This window comes from Mobula hypostoma, chromosome 21, assembly GCF_963921235.1.
Source record: "Mobula hypostoma chromosome 21, sMobHyp1.1, whole genome shotgun sequence".
NCBI lineage: Eukaryota > Metazoa > Chordata > Chondrichthyes > Myliobatiformes > Myliobatidae > Mobula > Mobula hypostoma.
Genome location: NC_086117.1, coordinates 2,541,086 through 2,567,267, shown reverse-complemented (window position 1 = coordinate 2,567,267; position 26,182 = coordinate 2,541,086). Strand labels below are relative to the sequence as shown.

The 26,182-nt window shown below is 45.6% G+C and overlaps 1 long non-coding RNA gene across 1 annotated transcript in view; it reads left to right on the top strand.

Moving 5' to 3' along the window:
• LOC134360099 (uncharacterized) overlaps nucleotides 1-21,797 on the top strand; it is a 260,877-nt gene extending 239,080 nt beyond the window's left edge. Inside the window, exon 3 of the long non-coding RNA XR_010021250.1 lies at nucleotides 21,383-21,797. This is a non-coding gene — a long non-coding RNA (uncharacterized LOC134360099). The remainder of the gene's footprint in view (nucleotides 1-21,382) is intronic.
• The last annotated feature ends 4,385 nt before the right edge of the window (nucleotides 21,798-26,182 follow it).

Sequence of the window (26,182 nt, the reverse complement as noted above, 5' to 3'; positions counted from 1 at the left end):
CCCACTTCAACCACCAACGTTTCACCCCCAACCATGTCACAAAACAGAAAAGCCCACAGTGGAAATTGAGATCAAACTGCACCAGGCATGTGGCAACTTTCCATTCACTTCACTTTGTTTTGTACAGCAGTTCTGGCACCTGTAACTAGGGGCCCCAAAACACCCGATTTCAGCACGTAGAGGGCAAACCACAGTCAGATTAACAACGGGCCAAGATGGGTCATTCAGACGTGGTGAAGACATCACACTGACAGGAGAAAGAGGACAAAAGGAACACTGCAAAATGCCTCAAACTTTGTGTGCTTTATCAAAGGAAATCTGACGCCAAGTCATAACAGCAGATAAAAGGACTGATAAAAGTTTGGTCAAAGGTAGTTTTACGCAGCGTAACAAAGGGAATGAGTGAGGTTGAGAGATTCAGGAGCTGGGCAGTTTAAGGTATGGCTTCTACAACCAAACTGCCCAAAATATAGATTCTACACCAAGATAGGGAAAAATAGCGGGTAGGGAAAAGTCTAGACACAAGAGATTCTGCAGACATTGGAAATCCAGAGCAACAGATACAAAACTCTGGAGGAACTCAGCAGATCAGGCAGCATCTTTGGAGACAAATAAACAGTCAATTTTTTTGGACCGAGACCCTTCATCAGGACTCTAAATCTGAAGCCCAGCTACTAGATAGGGTCGTTATCTGTTCATTTCAATCGGTAAATTGTTTCACATTGTCACATGTAGTGAAGTGCTGTGAAAAGCTTTGTCTTGCATGTCATCTGTACAGATAATTTCACCACATCAGTACATTGATGTAGTACAAGGTAAAACGAACACAGAATGCGGAGTAAAGTGTCGCGGTTACAGAGAGAGTGCAGTGCGAGCAGACAGTGAGCTGCAAGATCATCACCAGGTCGGCTGTGAGGTTGAGAGTCTATGTTATCGTACCAGGGGTTTGTTCAGTACTGGGGCAGAAGCTGCCCTTCAGCCTGGTGGTACGTGCTTTCAGGCTTTGTATCTTCTGCCTGATGGGAGGATGGAGAAGAGAGAACATCCACCGTGTATGTGAACAATGCTTGTATATGATTGTTACTATCAAAAAGGGGAGCAGTGTTATGTAAACCATTGTGTGTGTGAGTGAGTGTGAGTGTGTGTTTCTGTGTGTGTGTGTGTGTATGTGCGCGTGCGCGCCCGCCCACTGTGATCCTATTGGACAGGAGAGCCACTGGAGTGATGTTTCCATGTTGCAACAACTGACCATTGGGTGTCTCAACAGGAGAAGATACAGCTGACCATGGGGTGGGGAGGGTTCTCAACAGCAGATGAAGCAACTGACCACAGGGAAAATGTGTGGCCCTATGAACCTTCCCACCACTCATAGATGATCTCATCGCTTTCCTGACCAACTGTTCATTCTTGATCCCTAACAGCAGTGAAGGTGTCTGGTTTTGTTCAGTTGAACATTGTGAATCAGACCCCAGAACTGTGGCAATTGGACATTCTCAGGTTCCACTGCAGCCAGTGACACCATGACTGAACTGGTACAACCATTTGTAAGTGAAAAACAAAGAACACAGAACATTACAGTACAGTACAGGCTTTCGGGCTTCAATGTTCTGCTGACTTTATAATCTACTCTAAGGTCACTCTAACCCTTCCCTCCCACGTAACCCTCCATTTTTCTATCATCCATGTGCCTAAGAGTCTCTTAAATTCCCAAATGTATCTGCCTCTACCACCACCCCAGGCAGCACGTTCCACACACACATCACTCTCTGTGTAAAAAAACTCTACTTCTGATATCTCCCGATACTTTCCATCATCTTAAAATTATGCCCCCTTGATCTGGCCATTTCTACCCTGGGAAACAGTCTGGTTCTCCACTCTAACTTCACTTTTATCGTCCTGTACACTTCTGTTAAGTCACCTCTCACCCTCCTTCGCTCCAAAGGGAAACACCCAAGGTCACTCAACCTAAATTGTAGATTAAGCTGGTATTTGGCAGAAATAATAAACTTTTTAAATAATATTTCTACAAAGTCTTCGCATTCGCTGGAAAGGGGTTAAAACCAGGGAACTCCAAGGCTCCGGAGCTGGGTCATTTGAGAACTCCACAAATGTACTACATTTCTGCACTGAATTTCTGACACATCGTTCAAATAACTGAGGAAGAGGAAAATACAGCTGTTTCCAAGTTCTATAAAACATCTAGTATTGCAGCTGTGATTCCCCTTCTGTGAAGGTGATTCAGGGGCCATTTGTGACGATAGCCAGCTCCTCTGGGCTAGCAGTCCTCTTGTGTTAGCCTGGCCATGGCTGCTATTTCCACCCAGACTGCCAGAGGAAATTGTCCCTAGATTTACAAATTAAAGGGAACACATGCTTGCTGCAAGATTCAAGATTATTTATCACATATACATTGAAACATGCAATGAAATGTGTCTTTGGTGTGAATAACTACCTGATTTCCCAGACGTTTTAAATATCTCTTAAATAGTGAGGCTTAGTGAATCAGAAAGGGTCAATCAGCATTCCTCCCCAGCGATCCCTGGCTGCTGGGCAAAAATCTCATCCAAATCTCCAGATGGGATTCCATTCATCCTCAGTGTACGCACCACTCCTACTTTCCAAAGTAAGTTCAGGTGAAAGTCATCCACAAGGACCACATTGTTCAGTGTTTGAGAGGAAGGTTTGATTTTTTTTAACATTCTCAAAATTCCCTCCCAATATAAATTCACATCAGTGATAGAACCGAGAGAGAGCAAGAGAGAGAGAGAGATAGACATAGAGAGCGAGAGGGTGGGGACAGAAAGAGAGAGACAGAGAGAGGGAGACAGACAGAGACAGAGAGACAAAGAGAGACAGAGAGACAGACAGAGACGGACAGGGGAGACAGAAAGAGGTACAGGCAGAAACAGAGAGGTGGAGGGGGGACAGGGATGAGAAAAAGGAGAGGGTGTTGGAAAGTGAACATATGTTGCAAACAAGAGATTACATAAAGCAGCACAGAAGTTGCTGGGCAACTCAGTGGCCCAGCAGCATCTGTGGAGGGAAATGTACAGTCAGTGTACAGTCAGTGTGCAATCAATGTTTTGGGTTGGGATGACAAAGGGGTGGAGGAAGAGATGGCTCTTGTGAATTGAATAGTTGTTCGTGACTAAACACATCACTAACTTTCATCCACACCACCAAACTACCTTTGGCAAGTAATTTTCTTCTGCATACAAATCTTCTTTTTCGGCTGTCTATCGATTTTCGATGTTGACTGAGGCCTGGGCAAGGTTGTATGGAAGACCGGCAGTTGCCCGTGCTGCAAGTCTCCCCTCTCCACGCCACCGATGTTGTCCAAGGGAAGGGCACTAGGGCCGATACAGCTTGGCACCGGGTTGTCGCAGAGCAATGTGATTAAGTGCCTTGCTCAAGGACGTAACACGCTGCCTCAGCCAGGGCTCGAACTCACGACCTTCAGATCACCAGACCGACACCTTAACCACTTGGCCATGTGCCACACATGCATACAAATAAAGACATTGAAATTAGGTGCAGGAACAGGCAGCCTCGTCCTCAAGTTGTCTCTGTACCCAATATGGCTGATGTGACTGTACCACAGGTTGTCTCTGTACCCAATACGGCTGATGTGATCGTACCTCAGCAACTCATCCAATCCACTCTGGTAACGTTTCAGATTCTAGATTTTCCCACAAGAAGAAACACTCTCCGTGCCTGTGCATTCCCAGTGTGGGTGTGGGAATTGTGATGTAGGTGAACTACAGGAGAGGATTGCCACCACCCGTCTCCCACTCCACGGGTTCCATTAACATCACGGTACTTTGGAAAGTAGTTTCACCTTCCAACAGACGCACAACAATGGATCAAAATGTGATGTTAATGATGTCACCATGTTAACATGTACAGTTAACAATCAATCTAAGCATTGACGGTCCACAAGGCTGAATTCTCAGCCCTCTACTCTGCTCCCTGTACACTCATGACTATGTGGTCAGATCCTTCTTGAACTCCAGCTACAAATTTGTAGCGGATACGGGAATGAAAGGGTTAACATATGAGGAGTGTTTGATGGCTCTGGGCCTGTACTCTCTGGAGTTTGGAAGAATGAGGAGGTATCTCACTGAAACCTATCAAATATTGAAAGACACACATAAAGTGGATGTGGAGAGGATTTTTTTGTAGAGGGGGAATGTAGGACCAGAGGGCACTGCCTCAGAATGCAAGGATGTCCCTTTAGAACAGGGATGAGGAGGAATTTCTTTAGCAGAGGGTGATGAACCTGTGGAATTCATTGCCACAGACGGCTGTGGAGGCTGTCATTGGTATATTCAAAGCTGATGTTTATAGGTTCTTGATGTGTCAGGATGTCAAAGGTTACAAGTAGGAGAATGGGGTTGAATCAGCCATGACGGAATGGCAGAGCAGATTCAATGGGCTGAATGGCCTAATTCTGCTCCTATGTCTTGTGCTCTTATGGGCTGGGCCCTCTCCAACGTCAGCACATCTTTTCTTAGATGGAGGGCCCAAAACTGCTCACAGCACTCCAAATAAGAGAAAATCTGCAGAGTCTGGAAATCCAAGCAACACACAGAATGCTGGAGGAACTCAGCAGGCCAGGCAGCATCAATGGTAAAGAATTACGGCTTCAGAACGAGACCCTTCATCGGCACTGGAAAAAAACGGTGAGAAGTCAGAGTAAGAAAATGAGGGGAGGGGAGGGGGGAGGGGAGGAAGGAGTACAAGGAGGTAGGTGAAACTGGGGGGGGGGGGGAGCCAGGAAGTTGATTAGTGAATGGACTGGAGAAGGGGAAATCTGACAGGAGAGGGTAGAAGACCATGAAGGAAAGGGAAGAGGGAGGGGCACCAGAGGGAGTTGATGGGCAGGTAAGGACATAAGGTGAGAGAGGGAAACAGGAATGGGGAACGATGAAGGGGGGGAGGGAGCGGAATTACCGAAGTTCAAAAAATTGCTGGTCATGCCATCAGGTTGGAGGCTACCCAGGTGGAATACGAGGTGTTGCTCCTCCAACCTGAGTGTGGCCTCATCATGGCAGTAGAGGGGGCCATGGACTGACAAGCCAGAATAGGAATGGAAAGTAGAATTGAAATGGGTGGCCACTGGGAGATTCTCAAACACGGGGAATTCTGCAGATGCTGGAAATTCAAGCAACACACATCAAAGTTGCTGGTGAACGCAGCAGGCCAGGCAGCATCTCTAGGAAGAGGTACAGTCGACGTTTCAGGCCGAGACCCTTCGTCAGGACTCTCGGCCTGAAACGTCGACTGTACCTCTTCCTAGAGATGCTGCCTGGCCTGCTGCGTTCACCAGCAACTTTGATGTGTGTTACTGGGAGATTCTGCTTATTCTGCCAGATGGAGTGTAGGTGCTCGGCGAAGCGGTCTCCCAATCTACATCAGGTCTCACCGATATACAGGAGGCCAGACTGGGAGCACAGAACACAGTAGTGCTCCCAACAGACTCACAGGCAAAGTGTCGCCTCACCTGGAAGGACTGACTGGGGCCCTGAATGGTAGTGAGGGAGGAGGTGTGGGGACAGGAGTGGCACTTGTTCCGCTTACAAGGATAAGTGCCAGGAGGGAGATCAGTGGGGAGGGATGAAGTGTAGTCAAAGTAAGTGTAAGAGACAGTGGACTTGTGAAAGATGTCAGTAGATAGTCTGTCTCCAGAGATGAAGACTGAGAGATGGAGAAATGGGAGCGAGGTGTCAGAGATGGACTAAGAATATTTGAGGGGAAGGTAAGTTGAGGGCAAAGTTGATGAAATTGGCGAGCTTGGCAGGGGTTAGCACTGATGCAGTCATCAATGTAACGGAGAAAAATTTGGGGAGCATTGCTGGTTTAAGTTTGTAACGGACTGCGGCTGACAACAAAGCAGGTCGGGCTGGGGCCCATGGCTCCACATTTAGTTTGGAGAAAGTGGGAGGAGCCACAAGAGAAATTGTCCTGGTGAAGGGTCTTGGCCTAAAATGTTGACTGCTTATTCATTTTGCTGCCTGATCTGCATTTTGTGTGTGTTGTTCAAGATTTCTAATAGCTGCAGAATTCCTTGTATTTAACAATCAGAAGACTGGCTGTGACCTGTCAGGATGGGATGAAACGTAATTTTTAATCTTTAATTAGAGATACAGGACAGTAACAGGCCTTTGTGGCCCAACGGCGCACACTGCACAATAACACGCATGTGACCCATGACCCTCCCAACCTGTGCACTTTGGACTGTGGGAGGAAACCGGAACACCCAGAGGAAACCCACGCGCTCTTGGGAGAATGTAAGAAAGTCCTCCCAGACAGAGATGGGAGCTGACCTCAGATCACTGTCACAGTAATAGCCTTTTGCTAGCCGACACCCTACTGCCTTAGCCCATTGTCCCTGCTCGGGTACAGGCTGCCAACAGCAGCCCGTCGGAGTTCTCTGCTCTGGGCCAGTCTGCCACATTGTCCCCAGGTGCAACCCTTCTTCCTGGTGTTTCCTTCCTCTCCATGGGATGAGGCCTTTGGAGCGTCTGTTGGTGTTTCTGTAGCTCTGGATTTTTATAGGATGGGGTTGCTGCCTCCATCTCCAACCCTTCTCCTTTTGCAGTCAGGTTTGGGACTGTCCATGACGGAAATGCTACATGTCCATGTTGCCCCAAAAATGGACCTCCTGCCTCTACATCTCAAAATCATATGGCAGGACGGAATTTGCTCAATGGCAAAATGGTGAGGCTTTGGATTATGTTCAAAAAAAGAATGTGTTTAGATTCTGTTCTGTTCTAAAGCTGGGTTTAGATGCTTCTGATAAATACACATTGTATGAGTAAATTGCAGAATACCTTTCTGTACATTTAGAATAATTCATGACAAGATGGTGTCAGTGACCAATGACAACATCTCCCAGATAGCTTACAGAACTACTGGATACTCTGCTTCTGATAAATAAACTTCTTCTGAACTGCCTGTAATTTCCCTTTTTAAAAACATATTGCTTGGCTCCTTTGTCATCTCTTGGGGATTTCGATGTGGAATGCACTGGGGTGGTTCTGTTAATTTCAGTGTGGAGTGCACTAGGGTGGTTGTGTTAATTCCCAGTGGGCACACTGGGGTGGCTGTGTTAATTCCCAGTGGGCACACTGGGGTGGCTGTGTTAATCCCCAGTGGACACACTGGGGTGGTTGTGTTAATTCCCAGTGGCGGAACATGAACTGGTCAGCTCCATGACTCTGGCCGATGAAAGCGTCAAGCAAAATTAAAATTAACAAGGATGAGAGCAGAAAATCGACGGGTGTTCAGTGCTGTCTGCCTGTGTTTGACCAGTCCCCTGCTCACTTGCTCTGCCGGTGGAAGGTGCAGTTGTCTTGTGTCCCACGACACACGGCAGCTGGTGGCTGTGAGCTGACTTTCAGCTCCAGTTTGATGTTCAATATCCTCACTGGTGACCATGCATCGCTACTTGCACAATTTGTCGCGGCGCTCGGGTGCAAAACTAGATCAGTAGCAGTGGCCTACAACCTTCGACACAGGGGTGAACTGACTGATTTGGTGACCGTGGCCGGACCGGCCATACTGACTTCGGTGACTTGTGGCTGTGGTCTCACTTTTGGCGACTCAACGGTTTGATGTTTAAGATTTGTATGTTACCTGTTTGCTTTTTGTTGTTTAACTGATTTGTTCTGTTTGTTTGCACTAGTCCAGTTGTGTGGGAGGTTTGTCTAGTTGTGTGGGGGGGTCTGTCTGGTTGTGTGGGGGTTTTCAGTAAACAAGTGAGATGGTGTGTCTTTGTGGCAGCTTGCAAGAAGATGAATCTCAAGGCTGTGTACTGCATACATACTTCAATAATAAATGTAGTTTGAACTTTCCACACAGAAATTCTGAACAAACTTCAATCAGAAGAGCAGATTTATCACTTCGTATTTCCCATGGCAGCTTGAAATTGAAATTCCATCAGAAAAGTGGCCTTCCAATCACCACATCCAATAAATGGAAGATCAGGATCCCGCTGGCCAAATGGCAGTCAAGTACAGTCATGTACAACGTGCAGTCCTCGCTAACTACAATCTAAACGATCGAGTACAGTCATGTACAACGTGCAGTCCTCGCTAACTACAATCTAAATGATCGAGTACAGTCATGTACAACGTGCAGTCCTCGCTAACTACAGTCTAAACGATCGAGTACAGTCATGTTACAACGTGCAGTCCTCGCTAACTACACTCTAAATGATCGAGTACAGTCATGTACAACGTGCAGTCCTCGCTAACTACACACAAAACGATCGAGTACAGTCATGTACAACCTGCAGTCCTCACTAACTACAGTCTAAACGATCGAGTACAGTCATGTTACAACGTGCAGTCCTCGCTAACTACACTCTAAATGATCGAGTACAGTCATGTACAACGTGCAGTCCTCGCTAACTACACACAAAACGATCGAGTACAGTCATGTACAACGTGCAGTCCTCGCTAACTACAATCTAAATGATCGAGTACAGTCATGTACAACGTGCAGTCCTCGCTAACTACAGTCTAAACGATCGAGTACAGTCATGTTACAACGTGCAGTCCTCGCTAACTACACTCTAAATGATCGAGTACAGTCATGTACAACGTGCAGTCCTCGCTAACTACACACAAAACGATCGAGTACAGTCATGTACAACCTGCAGTCCTCACTAACTACAGTCTAAACGATCGAGTACAGTCATGTTACAACGTGCAGTCCTCGCTAACTACACTCTAAATGATCGAGTACAGTCATGTACAACGTGCAGTCCTCGCTAACTACACACAAAACGATCGAGTACAGTCATGTACAACCTGCAGTCCTCACTAACTACAGTCTAAACGATCGAGTACAGTCATGTTACAACGTGCAGTCCTCGCTAACTACACTCTAAACGATCGAGTACAGTCCCATACAACCTGCAGTCCTCGCTAACTACAATCTAAACGATTGAGTACAGTCATGTACAACCTGCAGTCCTTGCTAACTACAATCTAAATGATCGAGTACAGTCATGTACAACCTGCAGTCCTTGCTAACTACAATCAAAACGATCGAGTACAGTCATGTACAATGTGCAGTCCTTGCTAACTACACTCTAAACGATCGAGTACAGTCATGTACAACCAGCAGTCCTCGCTAACTACAATCTAAACGATTGAGTACAGTCATGTACAACCTGCAGTCCTCGCTAACTACAATCTAAATGATCGAGTACAGTCATGTACAACGTGCAGTCCTCGCTAACTACACACAAAACGATCGAGTACAGTCATGTACAACCTGCAGTCCTCACTAACTACAGTCTAAACGATCGAGTACAGTCATGTTACAACGTGCAGTCCTCGCTAACTACACTCTAAACGATCGAGTACAGTCATGTACAACGTGCAGTCCTCGCTAACTACACACAAAACGATCGAGTACAGTCATGTACAACCTGCAGTCCTCACTAACTACAATCGAAATGATCAAGTACAGTCCCATACAACCTGCAGTCCTCGCTAACTACAATCTAAACGATTGAGTACAGTCATGTACAACCTGCAGTCCTTGCTAACTACAATCTAAATGATCGAGTACAGTCATGTACAACCTGCAGTCCTTGCTAACTACAATCAAAACGATCGAGTACAGTCATGTACAATGTGCAGTCCTCGCTAACTACAATCTAAATGATCGAGTACAGTCATGTACAACCTGCAGTCCTCGCTAACTACAATCAAAACGATCGAGTACAGTCATGTACAACCTGCAGTCCTCGCTAACTACAATCTAAACGATCGAGTACAGTCATGTACAACCTGCAGTCCTCGCTAACTACAATCTAAACGATCGAGTACAGTCATGTACAACCTGCAGACCTTGCTAACTACACTCTAAATGATTGAGTACAGTCATTTACAACCTGCAGTCCTCGCTAACTACACTCTAAACGATCGAGTACTCTCATGTACAGACTGCAGTCCTCGCTAACTACACACTAAACAATTGACTACAGTCATGTACAACCTGCAGTCCTCGCTAACTACAATCTAAACGATCAAGTACAGTCCCGTACAACGTGCAGACCTCACTAACTACAATCTAAACGACCGAGTACAGTCATGTACAACGTGCAGTCCTCGCTAACTACATTCTAAACGATCGTCTACAGTCAAGTACAATGTGCAGTCCTCGCTAACTACATTCTAAACGATCGTCTACAGTCATGTACAATGTGCAGTCCCCGCTAACTACATTCTAAACGATCGTCTACAGTCATGTACAACGTGCAGTCCTCCCTAACTACAATCTAAATGATCAAGTACGCTCATGTACAACCTGCAGTTCTCGCTAACTACACTCTAAACCATCGAGTACAGTCATGTACAGCCTGCAGTCCTCCCTAACTACACTCTAAACGATCGAGTACAGTCATGTACAGCCTGCAGTCCTCGCTAACTACAATCTAAATGATCAAGTACGCTCATGTACAACCTGCAGTTCTCGCTAACTACACTCTAAACCATCGAGTACAGTCATGTACAGCCTGCAGTCCTCCCTAACTACACTCTAAACGATCGAGTACAGTCATGTACAGCCTGCAGTCCTCCCTAACTACAATCTAAATGATCGAGTACAGTCATGTACAACCTGCAGTCCTTGCTAACTACAATCAAAACGGTCGAGTACAGTCATGTACAGCCTGCAGTCCTCCCTAACTACACTCTAAACGATCGAGTACAGTCATGTACAACCAGCAGTCCTCGCTAACTACAATCTAAACGATTGAGTACAGTCATGTACAACCTGCAGTCCTCGCTAACTACAATCTAAATGATTGAGTACAGTCATGTACAACGTGCAGTCCTCGCTAACTACACACAAAACGATCGAGTACAGTCATGTACAACCTGCAGTCCTCACTAACTACAGTCTAAACGATCGAGTACAGTCATGTTACAACGTGCAGTCCTCGCTAACTACACTCTAAACGATCGAGTACAGTCATGTACAACGTGCAGTCCTTGCTAACTACACACAAAACGATCGAGTACAGTCATGTACAACCTGCAGTCCTCACTAACTACAATCGAAATGATCAAGTACAGTCCCATACAACCTGCAGTCCTCGCTAACTACAATCTAAACGATTGAGTACAGTCATGTACAACCTGCAGTCCTTGCTAACTACAATCTAAATGATCGAGTACAGTCATGTACAACCTGCAGTCCTTGCTAACTACAATCAAAACGATCGAGTACAGTCATGTACAATGTGCAGTCCTTGCTAACTACAATCTAAACGATCGAGTACAGTCATGTACAACCAGCAGTCCTCGCTAACTACAATCTAAACGATTGAGTACAGTCATGTACAACCTGCAGTCCTCGCTAACTACAATCTAAATGATCGAGTACAGTCATGTACAACGTGCAGTCCTCGCTAACTACACACAAAACGATCGAGTACAGTCATGTTACAACGTGCAGTCCTCGCTAACTACACTCTAAACGATCGAGTACAGTCATGTACAACGTGCAGTCCTCGCTAACTACACACAAAACGATCGAGTACAGTCATGTACAACCTGCAGTCCTCGCTAACTACACTCTAAACGATCGAGTACAGTCATGTACAACGTGCAGTCCTCGCTAACTACACACAAAACGATCGAGTACAGTCATGTACAACCTGCAGTCCTTGCTAACTACAATCTAAATGATCGAGTACAGTCATGTACAACCTGCAGTCCTTGCTAACTACAATCAAAACGATCGAGTACAGTCATGTACAATGTGCAGTCCTCGCTAACTACAGTCTAAACGATCGAGTACAGTCATGTACAACCAGCAGACCTTGCTAACTACACTCTAAATGATTGAGTACAGTCATTTACAACCTGCAGTCCTCGCTAACTACACTCTAAACGATCGAGTACTCTCATGTACAGACTGCAGTCCTCGCTAACTACAATCTAAACGATCAAGTACAGTCCCGTACAACGTGCAGACCTCACTAACTACAATCTAAACGACCGAGTACAGTCATGTACAACGTGCAGTCCTCGCTAACTACATTCTAAACGATCGTCTACAGTCATGTACAATGTGCAGTCCCCGCTAACTACATTCTAAACGATCGTCTACAGTCATGTACAACGTGCAGTCCTCCCTAACTACACTCTAAACAATCGAGTACAGTCATGTACAACCTGCAGTCCTCGCTAACTACACACAAAACGATCGAGTACAGTCATGTACAACCTGCAGTCCTCGCTAACTACAATCTAAATGATCAAGTACGCTCATGTACAACCTGCAGTTCTCGCTAACTACACTCTAAACCATCGAGTACAGTCATGTACAGCCTGCAGTCCTCCCTAACTACACTCTAAACGATCGAGTACAGTCATGTACAACCTGCACTCCTCGCAAACTACAATCTAAACGATCAAGTACAGACATGTACACTCTACAGTCCTCACTAACTACAATCAAAATGATTGACTACAGTCATGTACAACCTGCAGTCCTCACTAACTACACTCTAAACGATCGAGTACAGTCATGTACAACTGTCAATCGGCAAACGCCTCTGGTGTGGGCCGACATTTACGTGCCGGGTGGCACCTAATTAATTAGCTTGTTTATTTTGGCTTTTTTCTTAAAGATGTGCTGGGTGCATTCCGACTACCGCTGTTCTGCTGCATTCTTCGCGGCCCGGTGGTTGGGGACCACTGCGTATCTAATCTAATTGGTCACTTTGATGCAGCACAAGCTACGCTGAAAACGCAGTTCGTGGCGGGGGGTGCTACACACATGCGCACTGGGCAGAAAAAACGGAACTAAACCCCCGCAACCTGGAAACAATCTCTCTTTGCAAACAGCTTTGTAGCAAAAGTATTGCTATATTACCATTATCCTAATTAGTATTACTTATTTTTATAATGCTCACATTACAACAGTATTTGTGTATTTATTTTTAAGTTTTTTCGGGATCTACTAGTAAAGTCTCAAAGGTCGACCAGTCGGTCGATCGCGATCGACGGGTTGGCGACCCCTAGTCTAAGCGATAGAGTGAAACTTTCCACTCATGCCTTTCGGAGTCTGAAACTCCACCAGTTTACGTCATTGGCACCATTTGTCCAAATACTTTGGTGGAGTTTGAAGAAAATGGTAAAACCTGAGGAGAACAGAGTTAATATTATTAAACAAAATGTCTTAATGTTACAGTGAAAATAAAGGACTTCAGGAATGTACAGACGAACGGAGCTGCTGTGTTAATAGATGATGAAATGTTATTTACCGAGTTCACAAACTGAAGGAATGCCATTGGAATGCAGAATATTTCTACTTCCCCACCACTTCCTGACCCATCTTGCACAAAGGTTATATATAGACCTAAATCTGTAAAGCACTCAGTTTGTGATTGTTAACATTTCATTGAAGTGAATCCAAACTGCATCTCTTTGTCTGAATATCCTGTCAGTTTTCAGACGGAGAGTGACCTCAGTGTGTCGTTGAAAACCACCCTTTGCACTGTCTACTCAATGCTGTTTGCTTGCAATTGGAAGCAAACAGGAGCTCCATCAGCCCGTCTTTATTAGGAGATCAGATGTGGAGAGGAACCGTCACTTTAAATTGCACAGTGTTATTGGTGGATTTGCCCTGGGACCAGCACGCAAGTTTCAACACAGAGAAGACGCGGCAGCATCTCAACTTTCTGAGAAGTTTGTGCAGAAATGGCATGACATCTGAAACTTTGATAAACTTCTATAGATGCACAGTACGTGGCTGCATCACAGCCTGTACGGAAACACCAGTGCCCAAGAACGTATACAGCCCAGTCCATCACAGGGAAAACCCTCCCCAGCACTGAGCACACTTACAAGGAGCGCTGCCACAAGAAAGCAGCGTCCATCATCAAGGACCCCCAGCACTCAGGCCAGGCTCTCCTCTCGCTGCTGCCATCAGACAGGAGGTACGGGAGCCTCAGGACTCGCACCACCAGGTTCAGGAACAGTTATTACCCCTCCACCATCAGACCCCTGAGTCGGTGGGGATAACTTCACTCACCTCAACACTGACTTGTAGACTCACTTTCAGGGACTCTACAATTCTTGTTCTTGGTATTATTTATTTTTTTGCTTACACATTAGGTTTTGTCAGTCTTTGCTTTTCATAAATTCCATTGCATTTCTTAATTCTCCTGTAAAAGCCTGGAAGAAAGTAAGTCTCCAGGTAGTATATGGTGACGTGTATGTACTTTGTTAATAAATTTACTTTGATCTTGTGTTTGACTTCTCTACGGGTCTTGGATGTGAGAGTGCACAGATGTATGTTTACCAAGGAAAAGCTTTTAAAAATGACTTCACTTTAATGAGTTGTCAGTCAGAGTAATGGGCACAATTAGCACGATGCTCTTACACCTCGGAGCTTTGGTATTCGGACTACAGTGCTGGAGCCGTCTGGAATGACTTTGTACATGCTCCCTGTAACCGCGTGGGTTTCCTCTGGGTGCTCCAGTTTCCTCCCACAGTCCAAAGATGTACCAATTAGTAGGTTACTGGGTCATTGTAAGTTGTCCTGTGATTAGGCCAGGGTTAAGTTGGGGGTTGCTAGGCAGTACGTCTCCTTGAGCTGGAAGGTCCTGTTCTGTACTGGATTGCTAAATCAATAAATTAGCTTTATTTGCATCATGTACACTTAAACATGTGCAGTGAACTGAGTCAATTGTGTTAACGACCAACATTGCCCAAGGATGTGCTGGGGGCAGCCCACATGTGTTGCTATGCTTCCATCTTTGAGTTGTGGGAGGAAACCAGAGCACCCGGAGGAAACACACGCTGTGACAGGAAGAACGTACAAACTCCTTACAGACACCGCTGGGAATTGAACCCAGACTGTGACAGGGAGAACGTACAAACTCCTTACAGACATCGCTGGGAATTGAACCCAGATTACTGGATGCTGGCACTGTGAAGCGTTACGATAACCATTACGCCACCATGCCTCTGGATCTGGTCGTGATGAAGAGTCTCGGCCCGAAACATTGACTGTTGATTCCCATCCATCGATGCTGCCTGACCTGCTGAGCTCCTCCAGCACGGTCAGTGTCTGGGAGAGTGGTGGTAGGGTCAGATACACTAGGGGCATTTAAAAAACTCTTAGGTAGGTACATGGATGATAGAAAGTGGAGTGTTATGTAGGAGGGAAGGGTCAGATTGATCTTGGAGCGGTTATGAGGTTGGTACAACATTGTGGGCTGAATAGCCTGTAGTGTTCTATATTCTACGTTCTGTGTTCCATGACACTTGCTTAGCTCGAGGCCCTGTGTTGGCTGCAGTCGACCATGGATGTTGTGTGCTAGCTGTCTATGCGAGCCAGGGCAGTACGATATGGAGAGCAAGCTGCTACCCACAAAGCAAGTTCCCCTTCCCCACGCATACGATGAATTCATATGTTCTGCAGAGACTGATACAGTTTGGCACCAAGAGTTGTCAGTCAAAGGTTCAAAGATTCAATTATTGTCAAAGTACGTATGTACGATACAACTCTGATATTTGTCTTCTCCTGAGAGGCATGAAATACAGAAAGACCGTGGCCTCCTCCCTTCCCCCGCATGAAAAAGAAACAAAATTCGCAAACCCTGTAATCCCCCACAGAAAAAACAGCAACAATAACAATCCCCGACTCCCTCACTCGCGTAAAAACATCAACAATAGCAATCCATCAACCCCTCACTCACAATAAAGAACAGTGACAGTACCATCAAAACCCCCAACCCCCCGACACACAAAAAACTAACTGATCACCCGCCCACCAATCAGCCACAAGAAGAAGATGCCAAGAAACTGAAGGAGACCAGTATGAAGTAGTCTAGTAGTCAAGTAAATCTCAGAATTGTGAACAGTCCTCTGTCGCTCAGAACTAGCACTTGGTCTGAACACCGCAGTCTCAGCTACTGGCCATCATTGGCCCCGCGGCCTCTGTAGGGAGTGACTGCTGACCCCCTCCGCTTTCACCTCGATACTTCAATCTTCCTCACCTCTTTGGGATGGAGTCGTTAATGTCCCTGCGTCCTGTCTCCAGTCTTTCCCATGAGACACCTCGTGTTCTCAGTGCTCTACAGTTCCCTGTCTCTTATCACCATGAGGCTGATCTCTGGACACAGCAGAGCGCTGGATCGCTTAATCGAGATTCAAACTGCACGTCACAGGCTCCAACAGTTTCCGTTACACAAACAAGACAAAAAGAACAAACAGAAGGTGTAGAAAAGTGTAATGATTTAAGAGATCGAGGAATTGTTGTTTGCTGGCACTGTCGGTGTTGAACTCAGCGTAGGACTGCCTTTGGGGCCTCAGCTCCAGATTTATCCTCAGGGTTTACAGCCAAAGCCCTCCCCATGAGTGGGTATAGCTGCAGCAGCAGAGGGTTGAGATCAGAGTTTCCCCTCTCTTCAATGAGCTGCCAACCACAGCTGACAAGTCCTATCTACCCAAAGTGACTTGTTTTAAGGTGCCAGTAATCTGCCTTTGCCCCTTCTCCTGTCAGCAGCAATGGTTCCGCTGGGCTTAGTAGCTAAGCCACACGTGAAGACCAGGAGCTGGACTTGGCTGTTGAAGGGTATTTGAGACGCACACCACTGGAAGCATTTAATAGGTAGTGGGAGCTATCCCCCAAAACCCCCAGCTATGACAACATGTTTACTTTATGTACTTAAGCTCCACCAACCCAGCTGGGCATCGGTAGCTCACCAGATTCCTCTGTCCTGGGTCAGTCTATCATGTTGTCTCCAGGTGTAACTCATCCCCAAAGATCTTTCCTCTCCCAGGGATGAGATCTCTGGAACGTCAGCAGGCACTTCTATAGCTCTGGGCTTTTATGGGATGGGGATTGCTAGCTCCATGTCCAACCCTCCCCCTTTCACAGTTGGGCTTGGGACCATCCATGGCAGAGTTGGCAGAGTTGTTCTACAACACTGGGGGAAGAGAAATCCCCAATACTGAGGGTATTGGATGGCTGCTGGTCCTTCCTACAGATGGACCATCAATCTGTTTATCACTGCCTGTAAAACAAGGGTTATTCTGCTCTCATGGTTGTAGGGGGGTAGGGGGTGAGATTGACATCCTTCGGAAGCTTGGATGGGGAGTTGAGAATTAGCCTGGGATCTGAGAAAAAGGCTTATTGTAATTGAGGATGGAGCGTGTGGGCCTCAGGGAACAAAATTCAAACATCAATTTTCCAACTTTTTTCCAAAATACCAATTTTTCATCCATTGACCCAATCCTTTGGACCTGAATCACAAAAATATTATTGGAAAAATATTTGGAAACGTGGGTCTTTTACATCATCCAAGCCATAAATACCTGAAATATTTTTAGATTTCTGTTTTGGACTGAGAGAGGACTGTTTCCCCTTCATTAAGCTATAAGAATTTGGTTATCAAAATACTCAGTTCAAATATTAGAGGCCAATCCAGGGATCATTCTCCACCTGAGCCGTTATTGAAGTGACTGTAAGATCCACAGTCCCTCTTAGTCTGCTCTGAAACCCATGAAATCTGTCCCAATGTTTTGAGTAAGCCAGTTTAAATGTTCCTTTTATGTTGGACCAGCAACCTCTCGACAATGTGAAGATACAACACACTCTTTCACAGACCTGGGGTGAAATGATTATTGAACACACAGTATAGGTGAAGCTCTCCCCACCACTGACCACATCTATATGGACTGTTGTTGCAGGAAAGCAGCATCCATCATTATGGACTGCCAGAACCAAGGTCAAGCTCAGGAACTGCACCATCAGGTTCAGGGGCAGTTATTACCCCTCAGCTATCAGAGTCTTGAACCAGAGGAGATAACTTCACTCAGCTTCACTTGTCCAATCTCTGAACTGTTCCCACAACCTATGGACTCACTTTCAAGGACTCTTCATCTCATGTTCTTGATACTTATTGCTTAATTTTTTTTCTTTTTGTATTTGCGTAGTTTGTTGTCTTTTGCACATTAGTTGTTTGCTCACTCTACTGTGTCTGGTCTTTCATTGATTCTATTGTGTTTCTTTACTGCAGATACCCACAAGAAAATGAACCTCAGGGTTGTATATGGTGACATATACTGTATGTACTCAGATAATAAATTTACTCTGAACTTTGAGTACTACAACCTGGCTGGCGCTGTGAACTAGTTGCCATCTCATGAAAATATCCCGGTTAAATTCTGCTCAGACCAGACCATCATTTCGAAGGTGTGGTGAAAGAGAAGCTGGATAAATGTGGAGGAGTAAGAGAGGGTAGGGCTTGTAGATAAGAGGAGCTACGGAGGAGGCAGCTCTGGACCATGCCAGCACAAAGAGATGGGCTGAGTGGCCTGTTTCTCCACCTCCTTATCTCTCTCACTTTCTCTGTCTCTGTCTCTCTCTGTCTGTCTGCCTGTTTCTTTCTGTGTATGTCTCTTTCCATCTCTATCGTTATCTCTATCTGTCTCTCTCTCTGTGCCTGTCTGTCTGTCTCTCTGACTTTGCCTAATATTTAAGGACATAATTTGAATGTGATAAAGGAAAGTACGGAGCAGATGTCACAGATAAGTTATATACACAGAGATTGGTAGGTGCGTGGAACGCCCCGCCAGGGGTTGTGGTGTGGTAGAAGTAGATACATTATGGACATTTAGACTATAAGACCATAAGATACAGGAGCAGAATTAGACTATTTGGCCCACTGTGTCTGCTCCACCATTTCATCGTGACTGATCCAATTTTCCTCTCAGCCCCAATCTCTTGCCTTCTCCCTGTATCCCTTCACACCCTGACCAATCAAGAATCCATCAACCTATGCCTTAAATATACATAAAGACTGCCTCCATGGCTGTCTGTGGCAAAGAATTCCACCGATTCACCAACCTCTGGGTAAGGAGATTCCTTCTCATCTCTGTTCTAAAAGGACACCCCTCTATTCTGAGGCTATGTCCTCTGGTCTTAGACTCTCCCACGATAGGAAGCGTCTTCTCTACATCCACTCTATCAAGGCCTTTCACCATTCGATAGGTTTCCATGAGGTCACCCCTCATTGTTCTGAATTCCAGTGAATACAGGCCCAGAGTCATCAAACGCTCTTCATTTGACAAGCTATTCCATCCAGGAGAAACATCATCGTGAACCTCCTTTGAACCCTCTCCAGTTTTAGTACATCCTGTCTAAGATAAGGGGCCCAAAACTGCTCACAATACTAGTGCTTCATAAAGTTTCAACATTACATCCTTGATTTCATATTCCAGTCCTTGTGAAATGAGTGCTAACATTGCATTTGCCTTCCTCAACACAGACTCAACCTGCAAATTAACCTTTAGGGAATCCTGCTCAAGGACTCCCAAGTCCCTTTGCACCTCAGTTTTTTTCATTTTCTCTCCATTTAGAAAATAGTCAACCATTTCATTTCTTCTACCAAAGTGCATGACCATACACTTCCTGACATTGTATTCCATCTGACATCTCTTTGCCCATTCTCCTAATGTGTCTAAGTTATTTTGTAGGCCCTCTACTTCCTCAAAACTACCTGCCACTCTACCTATCTTCATATTGTCTGTGAACTTTGCAACAAAGCCATCAATTCCATCATCTAAATCATTGACATATAGTATCAAAAGAATTGGTCCCAACACAGACTCCTGTGGAACACCACCAGTCACCAGCATCCAGCCAGAAAAGGCTCCCTTTATTCCCACTGGTTGCCTCCTGCCAATCAGCCACTGATTTTATCCATGCTAGAATCTTTCCTTCAACTCCATGGGCTCAGCCTCATGTGTGGCACTTTGACAAAGGCCTTCTGAAAATCCAGGTGCACAACATCAACCAAATATCATTGTTTATCCTGCTTGTTATTTCTCCAAAGAATTCCAATAGATTTGTCAGCCAAGATTTTCCCTTGAGGAAACCATACTGACTAAGGTCTATTTTATCACGTGGCTCCAAGTACCCTGAAATCCCATCCCTCTATAACTTTAGTTAAAACCCCACCATGCAGGATTAACAAACCTTCCTGTTAGGGTATTAGCCCCCTTCAGTTCAGGTGCAAACCGAAACCTTCTGTACAGGTCCCACCTTTCCTGGAAGAGAGCCCAATGATCCAATAACCTTATGCACTCCCTCCTACACCAACTCCTTAGACATGTATTAAACTGTACAATCTTCCCAGTTCTAACCTCACTAGCACATGGCATGGGTAGCAATCCTGAGATCACAATCCTGGAGGTCCTGCCCTTTAACTTAGCATCTAACTCCCTGAACTCCCAATGCAGAAGCTCGTCACTCATCCTACCCACGTCATTGTTACCTACATGGACCATGACTTCCGGCTGTTCACCCTCCCATATAAGGATGCTGAGGACTCGATCCGTGATATCCCAGACCCTGCCATCCGAGAGGCAACATACCACCCGAGAGTCTCGTTCTCACCCACAGAACGTTCTGTCCGTTCTAATAACTAACGAATCTCCTACTACCTCAGCGTGCCTTTCTTCCCCCTTTCCCTTCTGAATCTCAGAGAAAAACTCAGTGCCAGAGACCCAACCACTGTGACTCTCTTCTGTTAGGTCATCCTCCCCCTCAGCAGTATCCAAAGTGACATACCTGTTGTTGGGCAGGGGGGGGGGGAATGGCCACAGGAATTACCTGCACTGGCTCCTTAACCCCTTTCCCCTTCCTGACTGTCACCCAGTTTCCTGTGTCCTGCACCTTGGGTGTAGCTACCTCTGTGTCCTATCGATCACCCCCTCAGCCTCCCGAATGATCTGGAGTTCATCCAGTTCCAGCTCCAGCTCATTAAAGCGGATTGTTAGAGGCTGCAGCTGGATGCACTTCTTGCAGTTGCAATCGTCAAGGGCACTGGAGGTCTCCCTGCCTTCCCACATCCTGCAGGAGGAGCATTCCACTATCCTGCCTGACATCTCTACTGTCCTAGCTGAGCAGATACAAAGAAGAGAAGGAAAAGAACTTGAGCTTTCCTTTCCTGAGCTTTCTGTAAGTGAAGCCTCGAAGAGCTAAAGACTCAAGGTCACCACTCTGACCCTGTCTAGTCAGACAAAGGCCACCGTGCTTGCCCTCGCCTTCCTTTAATTTGATCTTACTAATCAATCCCAGATGCTGATTGGTCACAGGTCAAAGGTTTATTTACGATAATAGACTCTTAGCCAGGCACAGGGATGATAAAATTGGAGGGTTATGTAGGAAGGAAGTGTTTGCACTGTGCTGCAATGCTCTATGTTCTCTTTTTCTCTTTCCCTCTTTCCCTCTCTTTCTCTGTCTTGTTCTCTCTCTTTCTCCCTTTCTTTGGTGACATTGAAATGGACTCTAATGTACATTTCCTTCTCTGTTCATTTTTCCGTCCTTCATTCAGACTGGTGAAGGTGAGGACTGTTGTTCCCTGAGGGACTGAAGTCTGATTCCCCCTCATTGCTCCACTGCCAGCAACTCGACAAGCAAATAAACCTGAACTTGCAAAAACTCTGCAAAAATCATCGAGCACGCTTACGGGGAGAGCTTCCATTTGAAACCAGAATCCATCATCAAGGACCCTCACCAAAGTCAAAGTCAAAGAACATTTATTATCAAACCATGTATACTATATGCAACCTTGAGCCTTGTCTCCTTACGGGCAGCCACTAAACTAAGAAACTCACAAGAACCCCAAAAAAAGTGCAGAATCTGCATGTAAGGGGTTTCTTCTTTTATGTTACTGCAAGGGCTAATAAAATCACTTTTATGTAATAACAACTGCGATGTAAGGCGTTCTCTCTCTCTCTGCTAGTTTGGGTTATATTATTGATCAGGGAGAAAATGAACCAATGAGTGTACATGTTATTCTTTTTGTGGGTGATATTCTGTCTCACATGGCTGGGGACCGTGTGGTTTGGCGGGTTTTTTGGGAGGAGACCCGAAGAAGAAGGACGTGCTGGACGTGCCGTGGTCGACCACCATGGTTGGTCCCAAGCGGCGAGTCGAGGGGGTCGGAGGAGATCGCCTGGTGGAACGAGAACCCCGTTAACTGAGCTCCAACGGTTGTGTCCGAAGTGGTTGAACTCTGATAAGTCTGGCGCCTTTGACTTTCCCTTTTTTATTGTATCTCTATTAATTACATAGTTCCAGTAAGATTTATAAAATGTCATCTGTAAATTGTACATTGTGTGCTGTCTGATATTTGATGTGAGTTTGTACCAGGTGGCATTACACAGCAACGACGCAAACCGTGAGACATGGTTTGGCGGGCGGACAGGGTTCCCCTAGATAAACACGAGCCGATAGACCTGAGCGTTACATGCAGAAAAACAACCAAATTGTGCAAATCATCCGGGTCATGCTCTCTTCTCACTGCTGCCATCAGGTAGGAGGTATGGGAGCCTCAGAACTCACACCAGCAGGTTCAGGAACAGTTATTACCCCTCAACCATCAGGCTCTTGAAACATCATGGATAACTTCACTCACATCAACAGTGGACTATTTCCATAACCTGCTGACTCACTTTCAAGGCTCTACAACTCATGTTCTCAGCATTATTTATTTAGTATTTAATTTCCCCAATTGGTTCTCTTTTGCATGTTGGTTTTTTTGTCAATGTATAGTTTATGTATAATCTTTCATCATTTTGCTGTGATATGCTGCAGTTCCATAAGATCATGCGATAATACTTTGATAATAAATTTACTCTGAACGTTGTTGCAACCAATAACACAGTGCAACAATTCACTACTTCCCTGAGGAAGACCACCACTTGTTTTAATTTGGTGTGCGTGATGGTTTCACCTCAAGGATGTAGGCCGTTCAGCTCCTTTAGCCTGCGTTGCCATCGACGAGATGATCCTGAGGTCAGTCCACTTGCCCACTTGGGCCCACACCCTCCGATTTCCTCACAGTGCCCATCAACCTATCAGTCACAGCTGGAATGTCCTCCAGGTGGGAGTGTGCACTCTCCCTGCTGAGGGAACTCAATGAGGTGTGATCTCATTGAAACCTTTTTAATATTGAAAGGCTTAGGCATCGGGGATGTGGAGAGAATGTTTCCTATGGGGGGGGGGGGGAATGCAGGACCAGAGGGTACAGCCTCAGAAAAGAGGGATATCCATTTAGACTGGAGTTGAGGAGGAATTTCTTTAGCTAGAATGTGGTGAATCTGTGGAATTCATTGCCACAGAAGGCCGTGGAGGCCAAGTCATTGTGTGTATTTAAAGCAGAGATTGATAGTAAAAGCACCTACGATTATGGAGGGATCGCAGGAGAATGGGGTTGAGAGGGATAGTAAATCAGCTATGGTGGAATGGCAGAGTAGACTCGATGGTTGAATGGCCTAATTCTGCTCCTATGTCTTGTAGTCGCATGGGCTTATGGAATGCAGCGTATTACAGTCACTGGACGAAAAGCTTCCATCCCTACTTAAAGTCTAAATGGCCGACTCACTATTTCAGACAATGCCTCCTGGTTTTAGAGGGTTTTCAGTCTCTGCATCCTCATCTCTCTCAGAATCTCGTTTCAATGAGGTCCCTTTTCATTCCCCTAAACTCCAGTCAATATTGGCCAAACCTACTCAGCCACTCTTCAGAGAACAGCTCCTTGCCACAGGTATTAGTTGGGTGATTCCATATTTAAAGGCAGTCAATCAGAGGCTAAAACGACAGCCAATCCTCCAACTGCGGCCTCACTAAAACCTACTAGAATCTCAGCAAGTGCTTCCTTCTTTGCTTTCTCCAATAAAGGTCACATACTATTTCACTTCCTCATTGTCTCCTGTCCTTCCCATAAACTATTTCACCAAACAGTAACAAAAAACCTCATAAAAAAGGTCAGCAAGTATGAAAGCCACAACGATCACAAGAGTAACGGTCCTTTGTTTGGGAAAGGTGGGTCAAGCTGCCCCACACATCAGTGAGGGGGATCTCACTGAAACCTACTCAATAGTGAAAGGCCAGGTAGAGTGAGGAGAGGACGTTTCCTATTCTGGGGGAGTCCGGAACAGAGGGAACATCCTCAGAATAGAGGGATGTCCATCTAGAACAGAGATGAGGAGGGATTTCTTTAACAAAGGGTGGTGAATCTGTGCAATTCATAGCCACAGATGGGTGTGGAGGACGTTATTGAGTGTATTAAAAGTGAAGGTTGACAGGTTCATGATTAGTCGGGGTGTCAAAGGTTCCGGGGAGAAGGCAGGAGAATGGGGCTGAGAGGGATAATAAATCAGCCCTGATGGAACCAAGGAGCAGATTCGATGGGCCGAGTTTCCCGATTCTGCTCCTGTGTCTTACGGTCTTATGGTCTTAACACAAATGACGAATTTTACTATATATTACAATGTACAGTACCTCTGAAAAATAAATCTTAATCTGAATCTACTTGAAGAAAACATATTGTTTGTGGCTCTGGGAATAAATTTTGCAAACTCAACAATCACTGGCCTAGATCCAGTTGAGGAGAAAATGTCCAGTTGTCAAGGCTTGTTTAAATTAACATGATCGCTGGTGAATGGATGGGTGAGAATCAGTGCACAAAAAAATTGGTTCAATACAGAGTTAACCCCTAAGTTACCAGTTCTCTGCATAAATCACCACATAAAAACTGGTCACAGTTTCAGTGTTTATAAACACAAGAAGTCGTGAAGTCATCAAGAAGATCTGGTAGGATTGTGTTGTCTGTAAGAATAAATTTTTCACCTCTGCAACACTGGACAACCTCTCACACAAAGGTCAAAACCAAAGGCTACATTTGCACACTGCTGACAGCCAAGTGCCACGTTTCTGCAAGAACAAGATGACTGCAGTTATTCGCCTTGCACTAGTGCAGCCGCAGACGAACGCAATCCAGCTTGTCTCTCACTGAGCCAACACTGGAGGGCAGCATTGGAGGGCGGGGCCAGCCCTCAGTCCAGCACGGATGACCACTGTACTACGCTGCCTCTGGCGTCTCCTACCTTGGGCGACTGCAGCGGGTGCCCCTGAGTGCCACAACCAAGGCCGCAAAGCTCCGCTGTCGCACACAGATCTGGAATTCTGAACAGAGCAGAAACCTGACGCAAACCTCGCCCTGACCCTGGGGCCCAGCAGGATAGACCTTCAATGCTGAAATAGAGTTGATTCAGGGTGTATTGGAAGAACACTCATCATTCATCAGACATCAGACTCATCACACTCACCAGTCCACATCAAGGGATCAGCAGCTTCAAATTCCTAAAGATCTATCCTCATCCCAACATATTGATGTAGTTACAAAGAAGGCATGCCAGTGGCTACATTTCATTAAAAGTTTGAGATAATTCGGTATGTCACCAAAGACTCTAGCAAATTTCTACAGATGTACCATGGACAGCATTCGAACTGTTCAAATCACCATCTGGTATGGAGAGGTCACTGCTCAGGATTGGAAAAAGCTTCTAGGGTTGTAAACCCAGCCAGATCCATCATGGGCACCAGCCTCCCCAGCATCGAGGACACCTTCACAAGGCGATGCCTCAAAAAGTTGGCATCCGTCATTAAGGACCCCCATCACCCAGAACATGCCCTCCTCTCAATGCTACCATCAGGGAGGAGGTACAGGAGCTGGAAGACACACGCTCAATGGTTCAGGAACAGCCTTTCCCAAACTATCATTCCTTGTGAAAGTGTTGGATTTTAATTCTTTATTTGCAATAATATTAATTAGTGCCAAAGCTTAACAGCTTGAACAAATCATTCTACTTCCACCAGTGACACCCAGATGGTTTCTGCCTTCACATTTCTAGGTGGGTGGCAATTTTCCTTGGAAATAGATATTGAGAGAGCAAAGCAAGTGGAAAGAACTGAAGACTTATTTCAGTTAATTATAGAAAATTCCATTGAAAACAGTGTTCCTTGTAAATTTGGAAATAATTGGTCCCTGTGTATAAACCATTGAGTTTCTAGAAAGGAATTTTATTTATTCTGAGTGCCATAACACTGTTCCATGTTAGAAGGATGCTCTGATAAGAAGTTACTTTCATCAGCAGAGTTCCATGGAATTGCACCTATCAATCTTGTTGGTTGTGTACATTGGAGGTGGTTCCTGGGATGACGTGCCTCATAAACAAGTCGACGCCGCAAAGTGAAGTCAATACAGCAGCCGGGGCAGCCTCACATGGAGACCAAGCTGTTGCCCGTGCGCAGGCTCCTCCTCTCACATGGCTGACAAATCCAAAGG